The sequence below is a fragment of the Pseudophryne corroboree genome, chromosome 11, assembly GCF_028390025.1.
Source record: "Pseudophryne corroboree isolate aPseCor3 chromosome 11, aPseCor3.hap2, whole genome shotgun sequence".
Lineage (NCBI taxonomy): Eukaryota > Metazoa > Chordata > Amphibia > Anura > Myobatrachidae > Pseudophryne > Pseudophryne corroboree.
In genome coordinates, this window is record NC_086454.1 from 33023041 (window position 1) to 33048530 (window position 25490).

Genomic DNA, 25490 nt, shown 5'->3' on the forward strand with positions numbered 1-25490 from the left:
TGTGATGGGCGATGGAATCTGGCTGTGATGGGCGAGGGAATCTGGCTGTGATGGGCGAGGGAATCTGGCTGTGATGGGCGATGGAATCTGGCAGGATGGATTGTGGGATGCTGGCAGGAATGGATTGTGGGATGCTGGCAGGGTGGATTGTGGGATGCTGGCAGGATGGATTGTGGGATGCTGGCAGGATGGATTGTGGGATGCTGGCAGGAATGGATTGTGGGATGCTGGCAGGATGGATTGTGGGATGCTGGCAGAGGCAGGATGGATTGTGGGATGCTGGCAGGATGGATTGTGGGATGCTGGCAGGATGGATTGTGGGATGCTGGCAGGATGGATTGTGGGATGCTGGCAGGATAAATTGTGGGATGCTGGCAGGATGGATTGTGGGATGCTGGCAGGATGGATTGTGGGATGCTGGCAGGATGGATTGTGGGATGCTGGCAGGATGGATTGTGGGATGCTGGCCGGATGGATTGTGGGATGCTGGCCGGATGGATTGTGGGATGCTGGCCGGATGGATTGTGGGATGCTGGCAGGATGGATTGTGGGATGCTGGCAGGATGGATTGTGGGATGCTGGCAGGGTGGATTGTGGGATGCTGGCAGGGTGGATTGTGGGATGCTGGCAGGATGGATTGTGGGATGCTGGCAGGATGGATTGTGGGATGCTGGCAGGATGGATTGTGGGATGCTGGCAGGATAAATTGTGGGATGCTGGCAGGATGGATTGTGGGATGCTGGCAGGATGGATTGTGGGATGCTGGCCGGATAGATTGTGGGATGCTGGCCGGATGGATTGTGGGATGCTGGCCGGATGGATTGTGGGATGCTGGCATTATGGATTGTGGGATGCTGGCAGGAATGGATTGTGGGATGCTGGCAGGAATGGATATGGGATTCCAGAGGTGGAGATCCTGAAATTCATGACCTATTGGGGTATGGAAAGTAGACGATCTCTGCTGTTTTGTAATATATAGTGGTAAATGAGAGCTTTAGTCTGAGATGTCCACAAATCTAGAGCTCTGTTTTGCTGTTCTTAATTTAGAGGAAAAGTTGAAGTGACCCTTTGTTCCGGTAAAGGATAATTAATTAATTAATTAGAAATTGTATATTTTCATATGACTCATGAAGGAACTGCATGTTATTAGAGATGTGTGATGTCTGTAGTGAGCTTCTGACTCGGGGTAATTCAGACCTGATCACTAGCAGGCGATTTTTGCACTGCTGCGATCAGATAGTCGCCGCCCACAGAAGATTGTATTTTCGCTTTGCAAGTGTGCGATCACACGTGTCGCAGAGTTGTACAAACAGATCTTGTGCAGTCTCTGCGCAGCCCAGGACTTACTCAGCCGCTGCGATCACATCAGCCTGTCCGGGACCGGAATTGATGTCAGGAATCCTACCTGCAAACGCTTGGACACGCCTGCGCTTTTCCAGACACTTCCTGAAAACGGTTAGTTGACACCCATAATCGCCTTCTTCCTGTCAATCTCCTTGCGATCGCCCGTGCAAACGGATTGCAGCGATCCGCTTTGCACCCGTGCGACGTGCCTACGTATTGCGGTGCATACGCATGCGCAGTTCTGACCTGATCGCCCGCTGTGGGAAAACGCAGCCTAGCAATCAGGTCTGAATTACCCCATCAGAACACACCCAAATTAGAACATGGGGCTTTGTAAGTATCCAACTCTTTCAGTGAATAATAAGGTTTGCTGTGCAATTCTGCAACCTCAACAATTAATATTAAAGGTTGACTATCCCGTATCCAAATAATCCAAAATTTGGAATATTCCCAAATTCTTAATATTTTAAGTGAGACTGAGATAGTGAAACATTTGTTTTCTGATTGCTCAATGTATACAAACTTTGTTTAATTCATAATATAATATTATAAATTTTTTATTATAGGACCTTCAGGCTGTGTGTATAAGGTGTATATGAAACATAAACCCATTCTGTGCTTAGACTTGGTTCCCATCACCATGATATCTCATTATGGTATGCAATTATTCCAAAATACGGAAAAATATGATATACAAAATACTGCATTCTCCAAGCTTTTTGGATATGGGATACTAAAGTTGTAGTTGTTATTATTATTTTCCTTTATTTGCATGGCACCACAAGGGGTCCGCAGTGACCAGTTACAGAGTACATAAACAAAATAATCAATACAGGGAAATAGTGACTTAAGGTGCATACACACTGGGCGATATAGTGAACTATGGGGGTCATTCCGAATTGAGCGCTAGCTGCTTTCGTCGATGAGGCAAAAAAACGGCACTTCTGCGCATGCGGCGCAATGCCCATGAGCGACGTACTATTACAACGAACAATGTAGGTTAACACAAGGTCTAGCGATGCTTTTCCGTCGCACTGGCAGCCGCAGAGTGATTGACAGGAAGAAGGCGTTTCTGGGTGTCAACTGACCGTTTTCAGGGAGTGTTCGGAAAAACGCAGGCGTGCCAGGAAAAACGCAGGCGTGGCTGGGCAAACGCAGGGCGTGTTTGTGACATAAAATCCGGAACTGAACAGTCTGAAATGATCGCAAGCGCTGAGTAGGTCTGAAGCTACTCTGAAACTGCACAAAATTATTTTGTAGCCGCTTTGTGATCCTTTCGTTCGCACTAAAATACACTCCCAGTGGGAGGCGGCATAGCATTTGCACGGCTGCTAAAAACAGCTAGCGAGCGAACAACTCGGAATGACCCCCATATCGCTTGTTTTCCCCCTCCTGAGCGATATAGTTTACTATATCTCCCAGTGTGTATGCCGCCGCTGAGCCATGCGCGGGTTATCGACCCTCGGTCTCAACCGTGCATGCAGCTCAATTTGGACTTATCATCCAAAGCTACATGCTCCGACCGGCGGCAGCATGACGTCACTGTGCGCTATCATTAGTGATATCGCACAGTGTGTAAGCCTACCGTCAGACGGCCGGGCTCGGGAGGGGAATCACTAGGCGATGTGTCTTACTGAGCACATTGCCTAGTGTGTACCCACCTTTACAGTTGACAATGGTATCCGTTTGGATGGTCGACCATGTTATGGTCGACAGTCATTAGGTCGACCACTATTGGTCGACGTTGGCACATGGTCGACACATGAAAAGGTGGACATGAGTTTTTGTTTTTTTTAATTATTTTGTGGAACTTTTCCATATTTTACGATCCACGTGGACTACGATTGGGAACGGTAACCTGTGCCAAGCGCAGCGGTAGTGGAGCGAGGCACCTTGCCCGAAGCGCGAGCCATGCGAGGGGACACGGTGCACAAATTGGGGTTCCCGGTCACTTTACGCAGAAATCTACACAAAAAAAAGTTAAAGAACTCATGTCGACCTTTCATGTGGCGACCATTTTTATTTGTCGACCACGTGTCCATGTCGACCATGCCAATGTCGACCAATAGTGGTTGACCTAATGACTGTCGACCATAACATGGTCGACCATTCATACCGGAACCATTGATAGTCCAGGGTAAATAAACATAGCTACAGCAGCAGATGACACTGATTTAAGTATCAGGGTGGCAGATAACTGTGGGATTTGGTGCCGTTGAAGACTGTTTAAGTAAGAGAAGGAAAAGCACTTGAGGGTTGAGGACCCTGCTCGTGAGAGCTTACATTCTTACAGCTTACATCTACAGATACAGTAGTAGTACATATGAGTCCTTATGCTTCAAATGGAATTCCAGTACTTTATTTTAGTTTCTTCCCTGTTCTCTATGCCCATGGCCTCTGTATCTTTTCATAAACCTGCGATCTCCTACTTCACATACAGTATATTTGCCCCATTTTCTCTCAGGGAGTGACCTAAGCCCTGGCCCATTCACTCAGTGTTTCCTGCTTAGACTACTGCAACATCGTCTTCACTGGCCTTTCCATCTCCCTTCTGCAGGGCATGCATAATAAATGTCTGCTGCTGCTGCTGCTTCTCCTCTGTAGCATCTCTCTGTAAATCCCTTTACAGACAGAATTCACATCAAGCTGATTTCCCCCACCTGTGCTTCCTCTTGTATCACTAGGTACACCCCAGTAAACCTCTCCATCCCTACCTCACATTAGTTCCTGTCACTGCTATCTCCAATACTTCTCCCTCATTGTCTCCACTTACAGACCTCCATGCCTCATCCAGACTCTGCCAACCTAAAAACTTTCAAGCGATGCCTCAAAATCCACCTTTTCTCCGGCATTGTCCACAGGTTATCCTCAGGATAACAATGGGATATGATGGAGCGACAGTGGAATGGCACCAAACGATCACAAGCTTTCAGGCCTCCCAGGAGGCAACGGGCCCATGGTCACAGGGCTGCTGTTCTAGGGCAGCCCTAAACTTTCTTATTTTATTTTTATAGTCTTACTATGTTTTTGAGCGATCTTTCTTAACAGCGTCTTACATGCATATTGGAAAGAGTCGCTCCAACAAGTCTCCGTTGGGTCGCAACAACGCTTACCCATGTGTACAGTGCTGTCTCGGCGGGCATCTGTGTCGGATATACTAGCAGGTCCAGCAGACATGACCAGGCTGTGGCTGGAGCACGGGGAGAAGGTAAGGCATCGGTTCCCCGTAGTCGGGGAATACGGACACAGCCGCACTGTATTGGAAGGAGACTACCAAACAGTAGCTGACGTGCTGCCACCACGGGTGCTCCAGCGCTAGGCCTTAGGGATCATAAAGCATGATGACGCTCTCCTGGTCGCCCCTCCTCCCAGTTCATGACCAGTTTCCACGAGTCTCCCGCCATGAACTGTTGCCTCACTTCCGTCTCAGATGCTACCACGAGGGGTCTCGGTCGCAGCATAGGCCGCTGCGTCTGTGTTCACTAAGCGCTACCGCGAGGAGACCCGGTCGCAATACAGGCGTCTTTATGGCCGGTGCGTCTGTATGCACAGTGCGTCTGTGTTCACTTAAAGTTCCTGGAGCGGCGGTGTACACTAGTAGCGTCTGGAACCACTCAGTGTTCGCTAACGTATTGATTGATCTTGGAAGTGAGGTGAGTCTCCCTGTATCCCACTCTACCGAGTACGGGTTATACAGCACTAAATTTCTATCTATTTTTTATTTTTAATGCAATATTTTTATTGAAAGGAAGTCGAGCAAAACAGTACAGGTCAAACAAGAGATGATGATACCCAATAAGTACAACAGAACATACATTATATTCCGTAGAATATGTTGAGGCATATAAAGAAAACGGGTGCATCGGCAATACAAAATGAATATCGACAACAGATTTTCTGTTATTTTACGAGTCAAGAAGAGAAAAAGAAAGAAAGAAAGAAAAGAGCAGAGATGAAAAGAGGAGGATAGGGGGAAAAAGGGGGGGGTAGTAAGGAAAGGAGAGACCACTAAGGAGGGTATCCATGGTACACTCGTGGGGTTTGACACTCAACCATTGAGGCTGCAGCATAATATATCACACCCGGACAATAGAGGTTTTAGCATAAGCGAACCAGGGTTCCCAAATCCTCATATATTTATCCGATCTATCACGCAAGGATGCTGTAATTTTCTCCATCGTGGAGATATACCATAGTTTGGACAGTAACATGCTCATAGGCGGGATAGTGGGCTTCTTCCAGCACTTAGCTAGTACACATCTAGCTGCATGAAGAATGTGGAGAACAAGACTATTCGCATGACTACTAATTTCAGACAAAGGGAGGCCCAACAATGCTGTCCAGGGACCCAGTGTGACTTGGGTGCCAAGAACAGAACCAATCAATAGCTCCACTTGGACCCAGAAGGAGCGAATTTTGGGGCAGGACCACCAGATGTGTTTGATGTCGCCAGTCTGACCACACTCCCGCCAACACAGTGGGGAGGACCCAGGGAAGATCCTATGCAATGTCGCCGGGACCAGATACCATCTGGTATATACTTTATAGGAGTTTTCCTTAATTAGCGAGGATATAGAGGACTGGGCAACATTCTGCCTAATGACCTCCCAGGAATCCTCCCCAGGTGGGGGGCCCAAATTCTGCTCCCACTTACTCTCATGCGGCAGTATGTCCGCTGATTTAAGGGAGCGTAACAAACTATACAATATAGAGATAATACCCTGTCGCATAGGTGAGTAGACACAGAGTCGTTCAAAAGGGGTAAGTTGGCGGATAACCTTGGATTTTGGAAGGGAATTTAAAAAAGAACGGAGTTGTAGAAATTCGTATAGAACAGGTTGGGGGATATCATATTTGTCACTTAAAGCGTTTAAAGAGCGCCACGAAGAACCATCAATGAAATCAAAGACCAGTTCCGGGCGTGGGTTCAGGTGAAACCATGAATGGGAACATAAGGCGGAGCCAGGTGGGAAATCCTGGTTATCCCAAATAGAGGTGATGGGGGATGGGAACGTAGAGAGACCGTAATGTCGAATGCAGAAAGACTATAGGGAGCAAGTGAGTTTTGTAGTGGGAGGGCATGATTGTATATTCTGATTGGTTTTAATAGGTGCAAGTAAGGAGACCAGGGTAGAGACCTTAGTCGACAGGAGTTCAATTTGTATCCAAGGCAGGTGGGGTGTGCGGGAGAACCAGGTGAGGGCTTGGCTCAAATGAGTGGCATGATAGTATTTGCGGATATCCGGTAAGCCTCTGCCACCTGCCACCGGATCCCTTATCAAGGTGGAGGTCTTAACTCTGGGAGGTTTATTGGCCCATATAAATTTTTGGAAGAGTTTCTGCATTTGACATAGAGCCGCTGCTGGGATGCGTACCGGTATTGTTTGGATCAGATATAAAAGCATGGGTAAGATGTTCATTTTCACTGAGACTATACGTCCAAACCAGGTCAACACCTGTTTGTCCCAAGCTTGTAGATCCGATTCAATACACTTAAAAAGGGTTGGGAAATTTTCTGAGTACAGAGACCCGTAGGAATTCGTGATGAACACACCTAAGTATTTAATTTTCTTGGAGCGCCAAGTGAAGTTAAAGTTAGCGGAAAGGAGAGACCTGGTTTCCTCACTAAGATGTAAGGGAAGGGCTTCCGATTTGGAGTAGTTAATGCGGTATTCCGAATAAAAAGAATATGATGACAGAGTTCGGAATAGATTAGGGATAGAAGTATGGGGGGAGGAAAGGGTCAGCAAAACATCATCCGCAAATAGTGATAATTTAAACTCCTCATCCTCGACTAGTATACCCCTAATATCAGGGTTCGCTCTAATCATACACGCCAAGGGCTCGATAGTCATAGCAAAAATCAGTGGTGACAGAGGACACCCCTGGCGCGTACCATTGGTAATTTGGAACAGACAGGAGTCCTTGCCATTTACCCTGGCCGTAGGGTTGGAATAAAGTGCTTGGATGCCCTGGAGTAGGCTTCCCCCCAGGCCGAACCTGCGCAGGGTGGCAAACATAAAGGGCCACAGGATTTTATCAAAAGCTTTCTCCGCGTCAAGCGAGAGAAGAATAGAAGGCATTTTAGCTTTGTTAATGAGGTGGACTAAATTAATAGTTCTTCGGGTATTGTCTCTAGCTTGTCGGCCTGGGATGAAGCCCACCTGGTCAGCATGAATCAATTGCGGGAGAACTGAGTTAAGTCTCAGAGCTAGGATCTTGGCAAAAAGTTTAATATCATTATTGAGCATGGAGATAGGGCGATAACTAGAACAAGAGTTGGGGTCCTTTCCTGATTTATGGATTAAGACAATCCGAGCCTCCAAAGTACGCGGGGATAAAGGTTCACCTTTAAGGAGACCATTAATGAGCCTACAGAGGTGGGGCAGAAGAATCACCTTGAATTTCTTAAAATACATAATAGACATGCCATCAGGTCCCGGGGCCTTACCTGGCTTCTGGGCCTTGAGAGCATTGTCCATTTCTTCAATAGTTATCTCTGAGCCCAACTGAGAGACCACAGAACTACTCAGCGACGGTAAATTGCATCTATCTAAAAGGGACTCAATCCCCTCGCTGAATCTTAATGAAGGTGAGGAAGCCACATCCGCATTATATAGCGATTTATAGTACTCCTCAAATTCACCAAGAATGTGGTCAGGCTCATGCTAAACCCCTTGTTTAGTGCGGATAGACAGAATATTCTTGGAGGAAATTTGGGCTCTCAGTTTCCTGGCAAGAAGTTTGTCTGCCGTGTCTCCTTTTTCGTAGTACACCTGGTTGAGGCGCCTAAGGCATTGTTCCGTCTTGTGAGACAACAACATGTTAAGTTCACCCCTAACTTTAAGCATCTTATCAAAATCAGCTGGGCACAGGGAAGACTTATGAGCTTCCTCCAGACGATGGAGTTGGTCAGTCAACTCCAAAATCTTTTGGGAGCGTTGTTTGGTGAGCCTAGCTGCGATTTGTATGAAGTGGCCCCGAAGGACCGCCTTGTGAGCTTCCCACAAGGTCATATCGGACATGCCCGGGGTCTGATTCAAACTAAAGTAATCAGTCAGTACCTGAGTGCAGGACATCGGTATGCTGGAGGAGAGCGTCATTAAGGGACCAGGAGGAAGGAGAAAGAGTGCGAGATAAACCAGAGAGAGTTAATGACACTGGGGCATGGTCAGACCATGTAATTGGAAGAATAAGACATTTTTGGATCTTGGAAGTTAAGCCTCTCCCGACCATAATCATATCAATCCTCGTATAAAGATTATGTACCGGTGAGAAAAAAGTATAATCTTTAATTAAGGGATCTAGAGCTCTCCAGGAATCGAAGAGTAGATGGTTTTTAAGTAAGGACAACAGGGCTCTAGAGTTACGATTGCTGGTATGGGACTGGGAAGGTGGGAGGGAATGAGAGCGGTCGAGGTTATGGTGGAGTATGGTATTGAAATCCCCTGCCATTAAAATATCGCCCTTTCTATATTGGGCTATCTTAGAATCTAAAGAAGCGAAGAATGAGGCCTGATTAACATTAGGGGCATAAACATTAATCAGAGTGATAGGGACATTATTAAAGCCTGCCCACAATAATGAGAAAACGACCCCGTTTGTCTCTGATAATTTTTTCTGACTCTAAGTGTAAATGGGCAGGAATCAATATGGCGACCCCCTGCTTCTTCTGGGTGCGATCGCATGCATGTATAACTACCGGGTGACGTTTGGATCGCAATTCGGGGTGGATAGTACCTCTGAAATGCGTCTCCTGGAGGAACACCAGATCTCCCCCAACCTGTTTTAGAAAAAGAAATAGTTTAGTCCTCTTTTGGGGGCTATTAAGATCCTTCACATTGTAAGTTATAACGTTAACCGACATAACAGTATATATGAGCACAGAGCTATAGCATCTCTAAAAACCCATAGGTGGCCTCCTGTGGAAGGGAAGGGGAAGAGGGGGAAGGCAGGAAGAAGGAGGAGAGAGGAGAAGAAAGACAGTGAGAACAATACAAACAGAACAAATATAACAATAAACCGAGCCAAGGGCCCGCTGTACTCGCCCTGCAGGACCACATGTTTGAGCTCCCGTATGGGGTATTAAGGGAGAGAATGACTCCCCTACGCTCAAAACTGGCTATAATGGCTCGGCAGAGGGCGTGGCGTCGCACGTCGAGAAATCTGCGGAGAGAAGACAGAAACACACAAAAAAGGAAAAAAAAAAGGAGAACGAACTGGGCGACCCTGGGGGGTCGGAGCAACATTTGATAACAGTAAAACATATCAGAGCCTGAGGAACAGTAACATCATGGGTTCGAACAGGGAAGCTCAGGAGAGAGAAAATAGGGAACCTCTAAAATGCAACACACAGTAGTATTTAGTAATATACAGTAACCCATTAAGATAACACGTGGAACAAAGTTCACGGAGGGTCACATCTGGAAGAGGCTTTTGCAGGGACTGTCTACCATAGACGTCGGGGTGCTCGCTGTGGGAGAGGTGAGCTTGGGGTGCGAGGAGGACCCAGTGCTGCTTGTGGGGGAGAAGGCTTGTCAAGCGCCGGGGGGGCGGGCAAGTTCAGTTGCAAGAGAAGCCGATGGGCATCCTCCTTGGATCGCGCCAGTAAGCGTTTCCCGTCAAGCTGTACTATCAAGGCAAAAGGATAACCCCACCTATACCTGATTTGATTCTCCCGGGGGATCTGGGTGTATTCCTTCAAATCAAAGCGCCTCCTGAGAGTAATAGGGGATAAGTCCTGGAACACCAGCAACTTGTGCGTTTCAAATAGACACACGTCCTTGTTACGGGCGGCAGTCAGGATTTTGTCCTTAGTTTTAAAGTAATGACAGCGTAACACCACATCACGCGGAGGGGACGATGAAGAAGGTTTTTGGCATAGGGAGCGGTGAGCTCTATCCAAGAGGAAGAGCTCAGGCGGAGTGTCCGGCATGAGATGTTGAAAGAAGCGGAGGAGGAAATCCTCCAGCTGGGCAGGTTCCACCGACTCCGGAATATATTTAATGCGGAGATTATTACGTCTGGCGCGATTATCTGCGTCTTCCTGCTGATCTTGAAGAAGGTAAATGTCCTCCTGCATAGCATAAACAGAGTGCTCCATCTCCTGTTGGAAGTTGATAACCTCGTCAATTTTCTGTTCAACGTCATTAGTACGAGCGCCAAGGTCCGATATCTCATCCTTGAGACCAGAGATGGCCTTATGTATCTCCGAGTGGAAAGCCTGTTTCAGCGACTTCATCTCATTGAGAATAGAGGAAATACAGTCTTTCATGGAAGAGTCAAGCACAGGCGTTCCTTCCTCAGATTCTGAGATCGGAGCAGGCTGGGGAGCAGACGGTGGTTTAGATGGAGTAGGCTTCATTTTAGAGATAAAAGAGGTCAACTCCGCAGATGGCGTTGATTTTTTGGACCGCGGCATGACATATGACAGTCCCGGAAAGGAGGGTTGAGCAAAATTCAAAACTGAGCAATAGCGTAGAGAGTTAGTGTTCCATTATATTACGTGAGATGAGAGTGGACATGAAGCCCCCAGGGTAGCATCCAGTACGCTTTAGCAGAGCATTCCCCTGCGTAGCAGTATCATAAAGGGCTGAGGCATGATTCTGTGGTAGTAGACTGCATAGGCCAGGAGATGGCGCACCCTGACCAAGGAGTATAATGTGAGGAGGCCCAAAGCCCTAATAGGATATTAGGGAGTCTCAGCAAAATATAGCACCACAGAGATGGGGGCCCAGCAGTGACAGCCCATGTAGAGGAAAGTACAGGTGAGCCCAATAAGTAGGTGTAAACACTGGTGCAATGAGCGGAGAGATGTCTTACTTGTGGGTGAGGGAAAATGGCCGCCAACAGGGAGCCCCTCCAGGGGGAGCAGGAGATATTCGGCCCTCCAGTGGCTGTGGAGGGGGTCTTGAAATACAAAGGCACCCATAGGTGCTAGAGGTCACCCAGCCGCACGAAGAGGAAAGAGCCGGGGTCCTGGGGGGTCCGTCGCGGCCGCGCTCCGATCCCGGAGCTCACGGCCGGGGTGTCCCCAAACTCGAGGTCCCGGCTGCAGGGAGCGTAGTAGGCCGCGGCGGCCGGAGGCAGCAGGAGGCCGCGGGTCCGTCTCGTCAGCCGCACAGCCCCGCCGGGAGGACCCACGGTAGGCTCGGGGCAGCAGGAGGCAGCAGCAAGCGGTCCGGAGGGGGGGGGGGAGGAGTCCCGGCCCCGCAGATCACCAAAGTCGAGGCCCCGGCTTCACAGGAGGGGGAAGGCCGCAATCCGCTAAGGCAGCCGGAGACGCCTCCCGACTCCGCAGCACACTTCCCCGGGCCAGGCAAGTGAAAGCAGAGGCTGTGGGGCGAGTACAGGGGGCACAAGGGCACAAAGAGAGGGGTATTTCAGGTTTTATAAGAGTCAGTCAGCAGGAGCTCATATGAAGTGCAGCTTCTCCCACTGCTAGCTAGGCCACGCCCTCCAATTTCTATCTATTTTTGTCAGTATGAATAGTTAAGTTTAAGTGCCTATTGCATATGAGTTTGTATACATTACTGTGGTTTTCTTCGCAATGCGTCTGACTACATTAAGGTCTGTATAAAACAGAATTCAGTAATATGTACTATTACATACTTTAAAATGTGTTTGTAGTTTATTATGTGCTCATGTGACTAATATAGAACATGTGACTGACTGCTAGTGTGATTGCTGACTTTAATATATGTTTGTCAGTTGGTCTTCTGATCCTCAATGCTGGTGCATGGGTAGGGGTCAGATTGATATCACTTTAGAACTATAAAGTGGTTACAGTCACAAATTGTGTAGTACATTGTGAAAGTGCTGATTATCATGTCTAAGAATGGCAAAGGTGACGAGAGTACACTTAAAGTAACACCAACACTCATATCATGTTGTTTTGCAATAACTGTATTATCCTCTCTGATCTGGTACAGGATGGTTCATGTGTAAAATGGTTGGCTCGTCAGCATAATATATAGATCCCCTTTGTGGCGATGTTTGCACAGACCTTGTCCAGTATAGCTGAAATGTTAAATCCTACAGCTTCGATACCAGGAATAGGGTTCCTTATTAACCCATACAGGCAGCTCTCTACCTACAGTATCCCCAACAGCTTCTCTAATAAAACAAGCTGAGAAACCGAGTATAAATAAATCATCAACTGCACAGGCTACACAGGATGATTCATCAGACGATGAAACCTCTATATACTCTTCTTCGGCATACAACAGGTAAATATAGCGGAGTTAATGAGAGCAGTAAAGGTTTTTCTGTCCTTAGAGGATTCAGCAGAGCCTGTGTTAAAAATAAGGTACCTATGTTTAAACGTCCCAAAAAAATAGGGCCTCCTCATGGGGGACCCTAGCAGCTGATGAAAATCAGGGATAAGGTCTGGGCTCTACCCAATAAAGAATATAGGTTCCCAGTAAATGGGATTCAAATGTTCTTTTCCAGCTGAGGACTGTTTAAAAATGGGAAATACCTCCTATAGAGAAACTCATATAATTTGATAGTGCGAAAATATATATGGCCTTTGCCGTCAACGTCAATAGAGGGATGGTTTTATGAAAAACATATTGTCTCTGTCTGGGGTAATTATATGGCCAGCCATGACTTCACCTTGCAATCTACAGCACACCACACTGGATGGGCCCAATCTCACTAGATCTTGAAAGCTAAGCAGTGTTGGGCCTGGTTAGTTCTTGGATGGGAGACCATCTTGGAATATCAGGTGCTGTAGGTACACTGGGCTGAGGTACTGGAAGACAGGTTTTTGCAGCGCCTGCAAGGGAGCAAGAATCCAATATAGATCTTATGGACACTAATGTTCTAGGGCATCAGCATTAACAATAGTTGCTCACAGAGCAGTGTTGCTTACATACATGGAAAGCTGATTCAGAATCAAAGAAGGTTCTGGAAAATTTGCCTTTGGTGGCAAGCAGTAAACAGATTTCTCTATCGTCCTAGTGGATGCTGGGGTTCCTGAAAGGACCATGGGGAATAGCGGCTCCGCAGGAGACAGGGCACAAAAAGTAAAGCTTTAGGATCAGGTGGTGTGCACTGGCTCCTCCCCCTATGACCCTCCTCCAAGCCTCAGTTAGAATTTTGTGCCCGGCCGAGAAGGGTGCAATCTAGGTGGCTCTCCTAAAGAGCTGCTTAGAAAAGTTTAGCTTAGGTTTTTTATTTTACAGTGAGTCCTGCTGGCAACAGGATCACTGCAACGAGGGACTTAGGGGAGAAGAAGTGAACTCACCTGCGTGCAGGATGGATTGGCTTCTTGGCTACTGGACATTAGCTCCAGAGGGACGATCACAGGTACAGCCTGGATGGTCACCGGAGCCTCGCCGCCGGCCCCCTTGCAGATGCTGAAACGAGAAGAGGTCCAGAATCGGCGGCAGAAGACTCCTCAGTCTTCTTAAGGTAGCGCACAGCACTGCAGCTGTGCGCCATTTTCCTCTCAGCACACTTCACACGGCAGTCACTGAGGGTGCAGGGCGCTGGGAGGGGGGCGCCCTGGGAGGCAAATTAAAACCTTTTTTGGCTAAAAATACCTCACATATATGGAGATATTTAACCCCTGCCAGAATCCGTTAAGAGCGGGAGACGAGGCCGGCGAAAAAGGGGCGGGGCCTATCTCCTCAGCACACAGCGCCATTTTCCCTCACAGAAAGGCTGGAGGGAAGGCTCCCAGGCTCTCCCCTGCACTGCACTACAGAAACAGGGTTAAAACAGAGAGGGGGGGGCACTAATTTGGCGTTAGAAATATATAAAAAAGATGCTATAAGGGAAAACACTTATATAAGGTTGTCCCTATATAATTATAGCGTTTTTGGTGTGTGCTGGCAAACTCTCCCTCTGTCTCTCCAAAGGGCTAGTAGGTCCTGTCCTCTATCAGAGCATTCCCTGTGTGTGTGCTGTGTGTCGGTACGTGTGTGTCGACATGTATGAGGACGATGTTGGTGAGGAGGCGGAGCAATTGCCTGTAATGGTGATGTCACTCTCTAGGGAGTCGACACCGGAATGGATGGCTTATTTAGGGAATTACGTGATAATGTCAACACGCGCCAAGGTCGGTTGACGACATGAGACGGCCGACAAACAATTAGTACCGGTCCAGACGTCTCAAAAACACCGTCAGGGGTTTTAAAACGCCCGTTTACTTTAGTCGGTCGACACAGACACAGACAGGGACACTGAATCCAGTGTCGACGGTGAATAAACAAACGTATTCCTTATTAGGGCCACACGTTAAGGGCAATGAAGGAGGTGTTACATATTTCTGATACTACAAGTACCACAAAAGAGGGTATTATGTGGGATGTGAAAAAACTACCGTAGTTTTTCCTGAATCAGATAAATTAAATGAAGTGTGTGATGATGCGTGGGTTCCCCCCGATAGAAAATATGGGCGGTATACCCTTTCCCGCCAGAAGTTAGGGCGTGTTGGGAAACACCCCTTAGGGTGGATAAGGCGCTCACACGCTTATCAGAACAAGTGGCGGTACCGTCTATAGATAGGGCCGTCCTCAAGGAGCCAGCTGACAGGAGGCTGGAAAAATATCATAAAAAGTATATACACACATACTGGTGTTATACTGCGACCAGCGATCGCCTCAGCCTGGATGTGCAGAGCTGGGGTGGCTTGGTCGGATTCCCTGACTAAAAATATTGATACCCTTGACAGGGACAGTATTTTATTGACTATAGAGCATTTAAAGGATGTATTTCTATATATGCGAGATGCACAGAGGGATATTTGCACTCTGGCATCAAGAGTAAGTGCGATGTCCATATCTGCCAGAAGATGTTTATGGACACGACAGTGGTCAGGTGATGCAGATTCCAAACGGCACAAAGGTGTATTGCCGTATAAAGGAAGAGGAGTTATTTGGGGTCGGTCCATCGGACCTGGTGGCCACGGCAACTGCTGGAAAATCCACCGTTTTTACCCTAAGTCACATCTCTGCAGAAAAAGACACCGTCTTTTCAGCTTCAGTCCTTTCGTCCCTATAAGAGTCATATCTGCCCAGGGATAGAGGAAAGGGAAGAAGACTGCAGCAGGCAGCCCATTCCCAGGAACAGAAGCGTTCCACCGCTTCTGACAAGCTCTCAGCATGACGCTGAGACCGTACAGGACCCCTGGATCCTACAAGTAGTATCCCAGGGGTACAGTTTGGAATGTCGAGACGTTTCCCCTGCGCAGGCTCCTGAAGTCTGCTTTACCAAGGTCTCCCTCCGACAAGGAGGCAGTATGGGAAAAAATTCACGAGCTGTATTCCCAGCAGGTGATAATTAAATTACCCCTCCTACAACAAGAAAAGGGGGTATTATTCCACACTATATTGTGGTACTGAAGCCAGAAGGCTAGGTGAGACCTATTCTAAATCTAAAAAAATTTGAACACTTACAAAGGTTCAAATCAAGATGGAGTCACTCAGAGCAGTGATAACGAACCGGGAAGAAGGGGACTATCTGGTGTCCCGAGACATCAGGGATGCTTACCTCCATGTCCCAAATTTGCCCTTATCACTAAGGGTACCTCAGGTTCGTGGTACAGAACTGTCACTATCAGTTTCAGACGCTGCCGTTTGGATTGTCTACGGCACCCCGGGTCTTTACCAAGGTAATGGCCGAAATGATGGTTCTTCTTCGAAGAAAAGGCGTCTTAATTATCCCTTACTTGGACGATCTCCTGATAAGGGCAAAGTCCAGGGAACAGTTGGAGGTCGGAGTAGCACTATCTCGGATACTGTTACAACAGCAGGGGTGGATTCTAAATATTCCAAAATCGCAGCTGATCCCGACAACATCCTGTGCTTAGGGATGATTCTGGACACAGTCCAGAAAAAGGTGTTTCTCCCGGAAGAGAAAGCCAGGGAGTTATCCGAGCTAGTCAGGAACCTCCTAAAATCAGTGCATCATTGCACAAGGGCCATGGTAAAAAAATGGTGACTTCCTTCGAAGCAATTCCAGTCGGCAGATTTCATGCAAGAACTTTTCAGTGGGATCTGCTGGACAAATGGTCCGGATCGCATCTTCAGATGCATCAGCGGATAACCCTATATCCAAGGACAAGGGTGTCTCTCCTGTGGTGGTTACAGAGTGCTCATCTTCTAGAGGGCCGCAGATTCGGCATTCAGTTTTGGATGTTGGTGACCACGGAGGCCAGCCCGAGAGGCTGGGGAGCAGTCACACAAGGAAAAAATTTCCAGGGAGTGTGATCAAGTCTGGAGATTTTTCTCCACATAAATATAGCTAAGGGTAAATTTATAATGCTCTAAGCTTAGCAAGACCTCTGCTTCAAGGTCAGCCGGTATTGATCCAGTGGGATAAAACATCACGGCAGTCGCCCACGTAAATAGACAGGGCGGCACAAGAAGCAGGAGGGCAGTGGCAAAAACTGCAAGGACTTTTCGCTGGGCGGAAAATCATGTGATAGCACTGTCAGCAGTGTTTCATTCCGGGAATGGAAACTGGGAAGCAGACTTCCTCAGTAGGCACGACCTCCACCCGGCAGAGTGGGAACTTCATGGGGAAGTTTTCCACATAATTGTAAACCGTTGGGAATTACCAAAGGTGGACATGATGGCGTCCCGTCTGAACAAAAAACGGGACAGGTATTGCGCCAGGTTAAGAGACCCTCAGGCAATAGCTGTGGACGTTCTGGTAACACCGTGGGTGTACCAGTCGGTGTATGTGTTCCATCCTCTGCTTTTCATACCTAAGGTACTGAGAATTATAAGACGTAGAGGAGTAAGAACTGCTCCGGATTGGCCAAGAAGGACTTGGTACCCGGAACTTCAAGAGATGCTCACAGAGGACTTATGGCCTCTGCCGCTAAGAAGGGACTTGTTTCAGCAAGTACCATGTCTGTTCCAAGACTTACCGCAGCTGCGTTTGACGGCATGGCGGTGGAACGCCGGATCCTAAGGGAAAAGGCATTCAGGAAGAGGTCATTCCTACCCTGGTCAAAGCCAGAAAGGAGGTGACCGCACAACATTATCACCACATGTGGCGAAAATATGTTGCGTGGTGTGAGGCCAGGAAGGCCCCACGAAGAAATTTCAACTCGGTCGATTCCTGCATTTCTTGCAAACAGGAGTGTCTATGGGCCTCAAATTGGGGTCCATTAAGGTTCAAATTTCGGCCCTGTCGATTTTTCTTCCAGAAAGAATTGGCTTCAGTTCCTGAAGTCCAGAAGTTTGTCAAGGGAGTATTGCATATACAACCCCCTTTTGTGCCTCCAGTGGCACTGTGGGATCTCAACGTAGTTCTGGGATTCCTCAAAACACATTGGTTTAAAACCAGTCAAATCTGTGGATTTGAAGCATCTCACATGAAAAGTGAACATGCTCTTGGACCTGGCCTGGACCAGGCGAGTGTCAAATTGGTGGTTTTTTTCTCAAAAAAGCCCATATCTGTTTGTCCATTCGGACAGGGCAGAGCTGCGGACTCGTCCCCAGTTCTCTCCCTAAGGTGGTGTCAGTGTTTCACCTGAACCAGCTTATTGTGGTGTCTTGCGCCTACTAGGGACTTGGAGGACTCCAAGTTGCTAGATGTGGTCAGGGCCCTGAAAATATAGGTTCCAGGACGGCTGGAGTCAGGAAAACTGACTTGCTGTTATCCTGTATGCACCCAACAAACTGGGTGCTCTTGCTTTTAAGCAGACTTTTGCTAGTTGGATGTGTAATACAATTCAGCTTGCACATTCTGTGGCAGGCCTGCCACAGCCAAAATATGTAAATGCCCATTCCACAAGGAAGGTGGGCTCATCTTGGGCGGCTGCCCGAGGGGTCTCGGCTTTACAACTTTGCCGAGCGGCTATTTAGTCAGGGGCAAACACGTTTGTAAAATCCTACAAATTTGATACCCTGGCTAAGGAGGACCTGGAGTTCTCTCATTCGGTGCTGCAGAGTCATCCGCACTCTCCCGCCCGTTTGGGAGCTTTGGTATAATCCCCATGGTCCTTTCAGGAACCCCAGCATCCACTAGGACGATAGAGAAAATAAGAATTTACTTACCGATAATTCTATTTCTCGGAGTCCGTAGTGGATGCTGGGCGCCCATCCCAAGTGCGGATTATCTGCATTACGTGTACATAGTTACAAAAATCGGGTTATTATTGTTGTGAGCCATCTTTTCAGAGGCTCCGCTGTTATCATACTGTTAACTGGGTTCAGATCACAGGTTGTACAGTGTGATTGGTGTGGCTGGTATGAGTCTTACCCGGGATTCATAAATCCTTCCTTATTGTGTACGCTCGTCCGGGCACAGTACCTAACTGAGGCTTGGAGGAGGGTCATAGGGGGAGGAGCCAGTGCACACCACCTGATCCTAAAGCTTTACTTTTTGTGCCCTGTCTCCTGCGGAGCCGCTATTCCCCATGGTCCTTTCAGGAACCCCAGCATCCACTACGGACTCCGAGAAATAGAATTATCGTTAAGTAAATTCTTATTATTTCTGTTGGTAAGCAGTTAACAGATATTCTGGAGTCAAAATCAGACTCCAAGAAGCTCACGTTTCCTTCCACATATAACCCCAAACATAGGGGTCCGGTTTTCGGCCTTGTCGGTCATAAAGGAACATAACAGCCCCAATACAATAAGTTTGGTAAGGCAAAGAGGCAAACCAGAGGATAAGCCATCAGCATGATGGTGCGTGCCCCCTTCTGGTGGAGCCCAGGATAGGGTGCCAACTTCTTCAGTCTGCACAGATCTGGTAACAGTTTACAAACAGATGCCTGAGTGCAAGAAGCAGTATCTCTAGGTTATATCTCTCTTCAAGAAGCATCCTCCTCAAAGTTTCTGTTCCAGTCCATCTCGGGTAGAGGCGAAGGACAGGAGTTGCAAGAAGCAGTTCAGAAATTGCTTTGATCAGGAATCGGCAGTCCAGTAACCCCTGCACAATAGGGACATGGGGTTTTAGTCCAACCGGGTGTGGGTTCAGAAGGATCCTTTCACCCCAATCTCAAAATCCTAAACAAATAAGTTTGGGTACCACGGTTCTCAGGGAAACGTTGCGCTCCATAGTTTTGGCATGGAACCAGGGAATTACAGAGTATCCCTGGATAGTCAGGATTTTTACCTACAGGTTCCTATAGCACTGTTCCATCAGTGTTATCTCAAGGTTCACCATCGCCCAGCAACATTTTCAGTTCCAGACCTTATCCTTGGGGTTCGCCACAGCCTCCAGAGTATTTACCAAAATTATGATGATTATGGCAGCTTATCTCCGCAAGAAGGGGATAAGAAAATTGTCATACTTCGACCATCTTTTTTTTATCTTGGCACAGGAAAGGCTTCTGTGCCATCTCCAACAGACAATGATTTGTCTGCAGAGGCACTGGTGGTTCATAAATTGGGCAAAGTCATCTCTGGTTCCGTCACAACGGATGACTCACTGGGGCTGTACTGAATTCCAGTCTGCAGAAAATGGATTACCTCGGAACAAGATATCCAGGGTACAGTCAAGTACTCAGGAGTTGTTACACAGTCAAACGATATCAATCCACTCAGCTATGGATTGATACGGATTGATATGGATTGATGTGGATTGATGGTGTCAACATTTGACATGGTGGAGTATGCACAATTCCACTCAAGACCTCGGTAGCGTCTGATTCTAGCCAGAAGATGTAGAATACATCAGACAATAAAGAAACAGACCATGATACTTGCACACAAGGTAAGAAATTCATCAGCCTGGTGGCTATAGACATCCCATCTAGACAAAGGGAGAATCTTTTGGATATCAGATGGGAGATCATGACAACAGATGCCAGTCTCCAGGGCTGGGGAGCACTTTATGGAAGATTATGGTTCCAGGGACAGTGGCCCATACAAGAAAGTTGCCTGCCAATAAATCTGGTAGAACTTTGGGCCATATACATGGCACTGTTTCAGGCAAAAGACACTCTCAAGGAAGACCAGTCCAGATCTGCTCGGACACTTTAACGGCGGGGGCGTACCTCAACCATCAGGGAGGAAAGCGCAGCCAAGCAGCAATGAAGGAGGTAAATCACATACTAAAGTGTGCAGAATTCCATCTTCCAGCATTGTCCGCAGTATCCGTCCCGGGAGTCCTAAACGAGGAAGTGGATTTTCTCAGTCAACAAGCCATTCAAGTAAGCGAATGGGCTCTACACCCGGAAGTCTTTCAGACTCTGGTAGACAAGTGGGGTTTGCCAGAGATAGATCTCATGGCGTCCCGTCTGAACAACTAAGTGCCCGCATACGGGGCAAGAACAAAGGATCCCGTAGCGATCTTTGTGGACGCCTTGTCAGTGAAATGGAAGTTTCATCTGGCTTATCTATTTCCACCGATCATCCTGCTACCAGGGTGGTGAGGAAGATAAAAGAAGCAAAGGGTGCCGTGATTCTAATAGCTTCGGCTTGGCCCAGAAGGCAATGGTACACAGATCTACAGAGAAGGTCGATGGATGCTCCACGTCTGCTCCCTCAACGTCCAGATCTGCTAATGCAGGGTCCTTGATATCAAAGGCATCTGGATCGACTATCGTTGACGGCGTGGCTCTTGAAACCTATCCTGAAGTCAAGAGGATTCTCGCTGCAGGTAAATTCAAACATTGCACAGAGCAAGGAAACCTTCCTCAGCTCGCATTTATCACCGAATATGGCAGGCCTATATTCATGGTGCAGTGAAAGAATTATGGACCCGAAATCTTTCCAAGTTTCCTAGGTCTTAGATTTCCATGGGGCAGGAATGGATAAGGGTTTAAATGTGGCTTCCTTGAGAGTACAAGTATCAGCATTGACTGTAGGGTTCCAAGAGAAAAAATGCCAATTTACAGGATGTGCGTACTTTTTCCAGGGAATGCTGTGCATTCAAACTCCTTTTGTTTCTCCTACAGTGCCTTTGGACTTAGGTCTAGTCCTCAAAACCCTTCAAGTTGCTCCATTTGAACCACTTAATAAAGTGGATCTTAAATGGTTGACAGCTAAAGTTCTCTTTCTACTGGCTATGACGTCAGCTAGAAGAGTGTCAGATTTAGGAGCGCCGTAATATTGTTCTCCTTTTCTATTTTTTTTTATCCAGATAAAGCAGTTCTCAGAACTAGGTCTGGGTATCTTCCTAAGGTGGTGTCTAAATTCCACCTTAATGAAGAAAATGTAGTCCCGGCTTTTCAGGTATCGGGCTTTTCTGCGGGAGATGCGGGAGATGCGTCGCGAGACGTAGTCTGAGCATTAAGGCTCTATGGATCGCACAAGTGCCATCAGAAAGACAAATTCTCTCTTAATTTTCTACGTAAGTCACAAGAGAGGATGGCCTGCTACTAAATAGACGCTGGCTAGAGGGCTTCGAATTACTATTTCGGAAGCATACTCACAAGCGGATCTCCCTGTTCCGGCTAATGTCTCTGTTCACTCTACTAGTAAGGTAGGTCCTTCATAGGCAGCACAACATGGTGCTTCAGCAGAACAGATATGTAAGGCAGCCACATAGTCTTCCATTAACACATTCATTAGACATTATGCTTGGATACTTTTGCCTCTCATGACGCTGAATTCGGGCGAAAGGTTCTCCTGTCCAATCAGGAGCGTCCCCACCACTAAAATTGCTTTGGGAAATCCCATTGTTGTCCTGTGTATAACCTATGGACCCTGCCGGAGAAATATACGTTATGGCAAGAACTTACCGTTGATAACGGTATTTCTCCTAAGTCCATAGGTTCCACAGGGATCCCACCCTGACGCACCTGATTTGAGGATCTTGCTACTCACTAACCTCTTCCTTCTTGTACGGGTGGATGTGCATGTGTGTTCTTCTTGCCTGATTAGAGCTCTACATGATGCTCCTGCCTAGATGCTTTGGAACCCAACTGATTTGCCTGAGCCAGTGGGAAGGGATATATCGACGGGCCTGTTGCATCCTGGGAGGCCTGAAAGCTTGTGATCGTTTGGTGCCAATCCGCTGTCGCTCCATCATATCCCATTGTTATCCTGTGGAACCTGTGGAGAAATACCGTTATCAACGGTAAGTTCTTACCATAACGTATATTTCACTCTTGTTTACCCCTCCTAGACACTCCTGACTACGTTCTTGTCTATCCTTGTCCCAATGCTTCTACTGTCCACCTGTCCTTACACTCTAGAGTGCAACCAGCAGGGCCCTTACTACGTATTTGTCTCATGTTTGCCCCCTCTGCCTACCCCACCTCTACCTATTATGTTTCATGCTGAAATGTTATTGAATTAAGGGTTATTACGCCATTTTCACCTTACACAAGGTGCCTGAACTTGTCTGGTGTTGCCGATCATATGATAACGTTGGGCTTACTGTACACAGCTGAGTTTGTGGTGCCCTACAAATAAACAATGATTAAGGTGGTGACGTCATTAAGAGTTTAGGCCATAACTGTGACGTTGGATACTGTCTGTATTGGTGTGTATAGTTTAACTGTATTAATGGACAGAATCGTAGATGTGCACAAATACGATGGTTTGTGTAAGTATCCGATGTTTGCAGATCTGCACATGTTCAGGCTCTGTATCGCGCACGTGCCGATCTGTATACTCCCGCGCCCTGGTTGCCGGGTGCTTACAGCGGAGGGCTCCCGTTTTCACTAGGGCACACACACTTGACGCTGCTCTCCAGGATCGCGTGACCGCATCAAGGGAGGAGGTTAGAGGGTCCCACAGGCGGGACATGCTGCAAATCGCGATCCGGCATGGCCTTTAGGAGACGGACCGCTTGCGCTGGCGTTGGACACTGTGGCCGTACAGGGACCTCACTAGACCACCAGGGCAAGTGCACAGGTCGGATTACCTCATCCGTTTCGCTAAGGCCCACAGTACCTGGTGGTGAAGTCCAGCAAGGGGAAAAGGCTCTGACTTGTAGCCCCACAATCCCCAGCCCCAGGCGCCATTTACTGCTAATGTTCCCGCCCTGGAGCTGCATCTCTCTGTCTCCCTCACTCCCTGTCGGCATTTGGGCGCCATTAGACACATGCTGAGCTGACTTTGGGACTGCTGGGCGATGCCTCCTCTGTAAAGCCGCCTGCATCATCAGCGCTGAGCATTTACAGGACACTTAAGTATTCTACATGTCTTTAGACAGTGTTAGTTAAGAACAAGTGCATACATTCAGGGCTATTTAGTACAAGTACCCTGGGGTATACATCCAGTCTTTTCTGTGCATTGTTATATTTATATACATATATAGGATTACTTTGTAGTGCAGTTACTTAGTATTGCTAGTCCAGTGCCGTTTTATTGTTTGTGATAATTTCTGCATTGTGCATGTGGCTGTGTGTGTGCCAGTAGCTGCTGTGTGATTTCCATTCCATGTATCTCACATATACTGCTATCCCTATATTCTGTACCCTGAGGAGGGCTAAGTGCATCAGGGTTCTCATGTAATATAGTATTTTACAGGATATACTCTTGTGGTATTTTTCTCTGTATATTACAGTCACCATATACCTCTTAAATCCTCCATGTGTGGTCTGAGCGGACTATTACTTCCTCACAATCCACACGTTTCAGATACTTTAGCTGATGAAGATGGCACATATACTGACCCCTGAGACACTGGTGCAGATGCTTCTGATGGGGAATCTATGACACAAGTGGATGTTCCTGACCTCTTGGAGGCTATCAGGCGGATTCTTCAAATTGATGATGACGAAGAACCTCCAGCCACCTCTAAGAAACCAGATAAGTTCAAGCGTCAGAAGGTTAATAAATTATTTTTGCCCCACTCTGACCACTTAGTTGAGATACGTCAGGAATCCTGGGAGTCTCCAGGAAATACATTTTCCCTGTCTAAAATATGCTAGCTCGTTATCCCTTCGCTGCGGAGTTAAGTAAAAATTGTGAAACACCGCCGCCGGTGGACTTACAAGTCGCGCGTCTGGTTGTGTCCTCTGCTCTGCCTGTCACTGCTGTCACCTCTCTGAAGGAACCGACGGATAAGCGTCTAGAGGGTTGCTTGAAGTCTGTTTACACTTTTGCTGGAGCTGTGCACAGGCCTACTATTGCTGCCTCTTGGGCTGCTAAAGCTATTGAGGCCTGGGTTCAGGAAGTTGAAGTGGAACTACAGTCTAATTTTCCTGATCCTCTGGTTGCGGTCCTGGTCTGTAGATCTGGACTCTAAAAAGACCTTGGAGGTGATCCCTTTTAAGGGAAACATACTTTTTGGGGAAGACCTCAATAAGATTGTGGCTGACTTAGCATCGGCTAAGACTGCATGTCTACCTAGTACTACACCTTCGGCCTCGAAGGCTAAGAGTACTTCCGTTCGTTCCTTTCGACCTTCAGGTAAATACAAAAAATGGTGAGCTGCTCAATCAGATAGTGATGTCACTTAGGTGCTAAAAGGGAGGGGTAATTCTGTGTAGGAAAAAACAATGGTTCCCTAATGCACACCGAGTGAAAAATATTACTACATAATAGTCAGATAATACGGAGATCTTGGTTGCGTATATCTGCAGATATAGGGTTAAGCCCCCAGGCCGATCGACAAGGCCTCTCCGTCACTGGGGGTCCCTAATACTAGGTATGGGTCCGGGGTGATATGCTTTTTAATCTGTATAAATTGTGAGTTTTTCCTTAAATAAATTCTTGGTCCCTAAATGTTGGTCTGCACCATGATCTGTTTCTGTTTATTAAGTTAAGGATATCAACTACAGGATCAAAGGTTGCACGTACAAACGAGACCTCTACAACACAGAACTCACCATACTTGGAATTGATAAGGACATTTCTCTGACGTCCTAGTGGATGCTGGGAACTCCGTAAGGACCATGGGGAATAGCGGCTCCGCAGGAGACTGGGCACAAAAGTAAAAGCTTTAGGACTACCTGGTGTGCACTGGCTCCTCCCCCTATGACCCTCCTCCAAGCCTCAGTTAGATTTTTGTGCCCGGCCGAGAAGGGTGCACACTAGGGGCTCTCCTGAGCTTCTTAGTGAAAAGTTTAGTTTTAGGTTTTTTATTTTCAGTGAGACCTGCTGGCAACAGGCTCACTGCATCGAGGGACTAAGGGGAGAAGAAGCGAACTCACCTGCGTGCAGAGTGGATTGGGCTTCTTAGGCTACTGGACACCATTAGCTCCAGAGGGACCGAACACAGGCCCAGCCTCGGAGCTCGGTCCCGGAGCCGCGCCGCCGGCCCCCTTACAGAGCCAGAAG

The 25490-nt window shown here is 47.5% G+C and overlaps 1 protein-coding gene and 1 pseudogene across 5 annotated transcripts in view; both read left to right on the forward strand.

Annotated features, from left to right (window-relative positions):
- The window catches only part of SBF2 (SET binding factor 2), a 585530-nt gene that overhangs the window by 388176 nt on the left and 171864 nt on the right, over positions 1–25490 (forward strand). The gene's annotated exons all lie outside the window — the stretch shown is intronic.
- Positions 12967–13084, forward strand: LOC134971364 (5S ribosomal RNA; annotated as a pseudogene).